Raw genomic sequence first — 5,066 nt, 5'->3', positions numbered from 1 at the left:
ATGCGTGCACCTGCATGTACATGTTGTCTTTGTATGAGGCTTAGTGATTAACTATATATATATAGTGTGTGCATTGCATGGAGATAGCATGTCTGTTTAGTGTACCTGTATACAGGCAACATCTGTATAACATGCACGTGTGCAGGGTGTGTGTAGCATGCATAAGTGGCATGCAAAATATGTGTGCAGTGTGACTGTGGTATGGTCATGTCCCACATGTGTCAGCTGCATCTGCTGTGTGCGTAGCATGCACGGTTATATACAGCGAGGGGGTGTTTAAAAGCGGTATATGTGCCTGTTCTATTTTTACTGACCACTTGCAGTCAGGCTTGGAATTAATACTGTCCTCCCTTCCCATCCCCTCACAGTCTGCAGCCCTCCAGCCTCCAGCCACCACATCCCCGCTGCCTGGACTGCACTAGGTAAGACACTGCCATGTTCCCCAGCCCCAGGAAGAAGTTTTATGGGCTTTTTTTTGTTTGGGTTTTTTTACCATTTGCTGATTTATCAGTAGGATCTGATTCTACTAACATTAGGCAAACTAGTTCTGTGGGTGCCTGTCAGGATGGGAGTCAGAGTGGTGTTATCTAAGAAGTAGTAGGGTATCTAGACATCAGGATGGCAAGTAACATGGGAATACCTGACTCTGCCTGCCTGTCTGGGGAAGCTGGTAGTGAGATGCTTCATGGGAACTATGTCTTCTATAAAATGCATTTGCTAGCTGTTGGTATTTGCTTCAACAATGTTTAACTGGCTCTCAGGAAAGCAGCATGTGCCTCTCTTGTCACAGCCAGTCCCTGCTACTTTATCTCATAGAAGCCCTGGAGATCCAGCGGCAGCATTTTCCAAAGGCCCTGGGGGACTCTGGAGCCTAAATCTCCTTCACTTGCAACAAGGTTTCTGAGCACTGGGAAATGGGACTTCAGCTTCTGGCTTGGAGAGTGTTGACCCCGGTGTCCAGCTGGAGCCTGACTTGGCTGTGAGGGCTGATATGCTAATGCACCTTGTGGTTTAACCAAATGCACCTTCCAGCTTCTGCTTCATCTGCCAGTCGGAGGATGCAGCTGCTTCCCAGGACACACTCTGGGGCTGATCCAGTGTCCCTCATGGTCCAAGGGAGGGGCTGATATAGTGGGGTGAGCAGTGTGGAGTTTGGAGACTTACTGCTTAAATCATAATATGTCCTCCATAGGAGGTCTGTATTGAGCAGATTTTTGGTGTTGGGAGGTGAAACTGGAGCTTGCTCTATCCTCTCCATGCATCGGCCTGGTATTGCAGTACTTCCAGGAGTGGTGCAATAAACAAAAAAAACCCAAAATCTCTCTCTTCCCACTTGACATATCTGCCCTGCTTTGGCCACAAAGCCTTTCAGGTTGGTATCTGAGGAGGCATCTGCCTGTCCAGGCGGTGGATCTCATGTGAGATCCTGCCCCAGGGACTAGCTGACAGCCATATCCTTTAAGAGCCTGTATTGCTCAGAGTGGGAATTGCTTCATGATGCACCTTTGAGAGCTCCATTATACTTGTGTGTTATTCGAGTGTGTGATATGTTTGTGTTGTGCTGTGAATATGTCCGGTTTGCATTATGTGGGCATGTTGTGCGTGTGGGCACGTGTTCATACATGAGTGCTTGGTGCTTTGTGTGTGGTTTCCTTTGCGAGTGTATGTCTGCAGTGCATGTGTGTGTAGCGGTGTGTTTGTGCGTGCTTAGGGGCTTCTGGCTAGCTGAGGTTAAGGAGGTTGCTGTTAGCAGGTGAGGCTGGCTTCTGCAGTAGAAACAGCATCTGAGGAGCTAGCGCTTTAGTGAGTGCACACCATCTCTAAGGACAGCTGGGGAATCTGTCCCAGGGGGCACATAAATCCAGTACACAAGTCAGCTGGCACTGGTCCAGTAGCCCCCATCCAGACAAGGGGAGGGGTCCCTAAAAATGGTAATTTTCTGGCCTTATCAGGACCTCAATCCAACCTGCGACCAGCTGTTGGGTCCAGGGAACTCGCAATCTCCTGGCTCTGGCAGGTGCTTTTTGCAAGGCTGGATTCCTGGCTGCCAAAGGGAAGGCAGTTTAGATAAATCTGTCCCTAAAAGTTGATTGACACAGACAGGGGCTGACCCCCCCTGGGGGGAAGCGGAGATCAGTACCTTCTAAGGGCTCATACTTTCGCCTGGACCACCCAGGAAGTCTATAGGACTTGTCTTTGGTGCAAATCGGGAGCAACTCTCTGGGCTCAGTTCTCCTTTCTCGCCATAAACGTATCAGACTTTCAAAATGGAAAAGGTTTGGTTTGAAAACGTCAGTTCTCAGCAAGATTTATCTGATCGGAAAATATAAAATGGGTTGAGATCAGAATTTTTGTGCAAAAACATGTTTTATTGAAGTCACCTTCTCTGAACAGACCCTTCTTTTTTGAAAATGTGATCAGCTGTAGCCCTGGGACTTAAGTGAGAGCTGACTGGATGCACAGGCCAGTGTGGCTGTGCCCAGGGGCAATGTCTCCCTTGGTGACTGTTCTGGCAAGTGAGGTAGGAATTAGTAGAAAGACCTAATTGTTAGGCCACTGCTAAGCAACAGTTGTGGGGAGGGACTTTCAGGTTTAGACTCATGAATATAAAAGCCTGCCTGCCTGTCTGCCTGCCTAGGGTTAGCAATAGGGCTCTACTGTCAGGGAGCACCTCCTCTCTAATTCAAAGCTCTTGCTACAAGGCTTGCATTGCATGCAGTTCTGTGTCGAACCAGAGTGGAGATAAAGGCCAAGAGATCTCTTCAGGCTATAAGGTGGCTGCGCTGAGCTTGGGAGATGAATTAAGAGGTTGTGAAGTCTCCATCCTTGGAGGTTTTTAGGACTAGGCTAGACAAAGCTTTGGATGGGATGCGACAATTGGGGATGGTCCTGCTTTGAGCAGGCGGTTAGACTAGATGACCTCCTGATGTCCCTTCTACCTCTAATTTCCTATGATTGTATGATTCTACATTTCCCCTGGGATCCTGATTCAAAGGGTCCCAGCAGGAAGCTGAAACAAAGCCATGTAATTTAGGTGCGCAACTGAAACAGCTCGGAAGCAGAATTGGGAATTTTGAAGGGTTTCACTCAAGCCCCAGCTCTAAATGGATGCCACAGAAGTAATTTGGAATGATGTATAAATTGGGAGAGTTGGGGGGGTGAAAAGGAGGCAGCCTGCAATCAGACAAAAGGCAGAAAGCTTAATACATGATGCAGTAGAAATTGTTCACCCTGCCTCATCAATCCTGTCCCTTTATAGCCACCCCTCCCTACTTTTATCTAAGAGATACAGCCCAGCTGATGCACCACACAGTAATTGGCTTTTCAGTGCCAGCAGCTGCTTATCTGGCTAATAATAAAAGTGCAATTGCTCTCAGAGACGTGCAGGAGCAAGACAGAGCTGCCTTCTTTTATCAGGTGTGCTGGCTGGCCTTCCTGCCCAGCTTTGCTTCTGGTTAGCTTCTCCATCCCCTTTGCATGCAGACATCTCCATGTGAGTAGGGCTTGGCAATCTGGAGAGTAGTGTGAGCAGGGGTTTCAGGTGCTTGGAATAAGCCAGGAAAAGCCCCTGAGCACAAGGCGGTCTTGCTCCCCTGACTAGCTCCAAGGGGGTGGGGAGGGGTGGAAACTTATAGCCTCCCAGAGCTCATCGGAAAATGTGAGCTTATCTGAGCTGTATGGTTTGCCCTTTGTTTAGCAGGCTGTCAGCATAGCTGGGCACAGAGCCACTCCACTCCTGAGCAGGACACAGTGTCTAGGGCAGCAGCACGCACCATCCCCAGCAAAACCATACAAAGTCATGATGTGTCTGTTGTCTGCCAGGTTAGAGGCAGACCCAGCTGTGGTCTCCAGGCAGGTGGCTCCTGGAGGGAAGGATAGAAGAGCGCAGCTCCGCTGGAGACGCTCTAGGTTTCTGCTTACCTTGTCCTAAGTTTGCTGTCTGCGCACACCCAGTTGTGGCCTAGTGAGACGCAAACGGTGAGATTTGTCCTGTTGTGGGACCTGGTTTGCAGTTTATCAGAAAGCAGCAGCATTCAATCACAGATCCTTGGATCATCTAGGCTAGGGACAAATATTACACACAAACTGGTATAAGTGATCAGAAACCTGTTCAAATCGCAACAGAAGTTCAGTGCACATAAACTACTTTCAAAATGACTGAAACTGGTTTAAGATAAACCTGGATGGATGTAGTATCAGACATGAATGAAGTGTACCCCCGGAAGCTGGTGGGGCATGGCAAACTCCCACAGGTGGTGGCGGGAGCATGGCAGTGGTGAGCAGGGAGCTCCTGCAGGCAGCCGCAGCGCTCTTGGCAGCTTGGGGCGAGTGGCAACTACCCGCAGGCACCACCGGCAGTGTCAGGGGCGCCTTTTTGCAGGGGGTGCACTGCCAAGCTCAGGGGGTGCACGTGCACCCATGTGCACCCTCTACACGTCGCCAGTGGTATCAGACTTAACTGATTCAGATTAAATTAGTTTACTGAACTTCTGTCCCAGGTTCCCTCCAGATTCAAGTTAACTCACAGTCCCCTAGCATCCCAGGATGCTTTGTACCTCTCCCACAAGCCCCGCATTGCAGGGTGGGTAGGCTAGCCTTGGCCCAAGCTGTCTGCTCCAGCCTAGAGGTGTGCTCTAGCGCCCCCCGGCTTCTGGCCTGAGCCAACGCAGGCATGTGGCTGCATTTCTGGAATCAAAAGTGAATGGCTGTTTACCATATTTTACAGTGTACAAGGTGCCATGGTGTATAACTTGACCCCATATTTCCTATCAAGAAAGTTAGGATTTTCATAGATCCAGTGTATAAGTCAACCCCACCTCACCAGGGAGGGGGCTGGCAGGAAGGTGGCTGGGTGCACTGGCAGCGTGGACAGTGTGCAAGGTGCTGGAAGCCCAGGAGGGCTCATGGGAGAGTTGAACACCTCCAAGCTGGGGCAGCACTCAGCCTGCTGCCAGCCTGCCCAGCCAGACCCAGGGGGTGCTGCCACTGCAGAGGGAAGGACCAGCGCCCCCACACACGCACACCTCCACCCCACCTTGCAGCTTAAGTGCCACCTGGCCCTCCAG

General features: G+C 50.3%; 1 protein-coding gene across 1 annotated transcript in view; it reads left to right on the top strand.

Annotated features, from left to right (window-relative positions):
- Window positions 1-362: 362 nt before the first annotated feature.
- TNNI1 (troponin I1, slow skeletal type) overlaps window positions 363-5,066 on the top strand; it is a 20,800-nt gene continuing 16,096 nt past the window's right edge. Inside the window, exon 1 of the mRNA XM_019513811.1 lies at window positions 363-422. The gene's annotated coding sequence lies outside the window, so the exon portion shown is untranslated. The remainder of the gene's footprint in view (window positions 423-5,066) is intronic.

The sequence above is a fragment of the Gavialis gangeticus genome, unplaced genomic scaffold (genome assembly GCF_001723915.1).
Source record: "Gavialis gangeticus isolate Ggan-Ray unplaced genomic scaffold, GavGan_comp1, whole genome shotgun sequence".
NCBI lineage: Eukaryota > Metazoa > Chordata > Crocodylia > Gavialidae > Gavialis > Gavialis gangeticus.
Note: the sequence above shows the minus strand (reverse complement) of the source record. Positions and strands in the feature narration are given on the sequence as shown.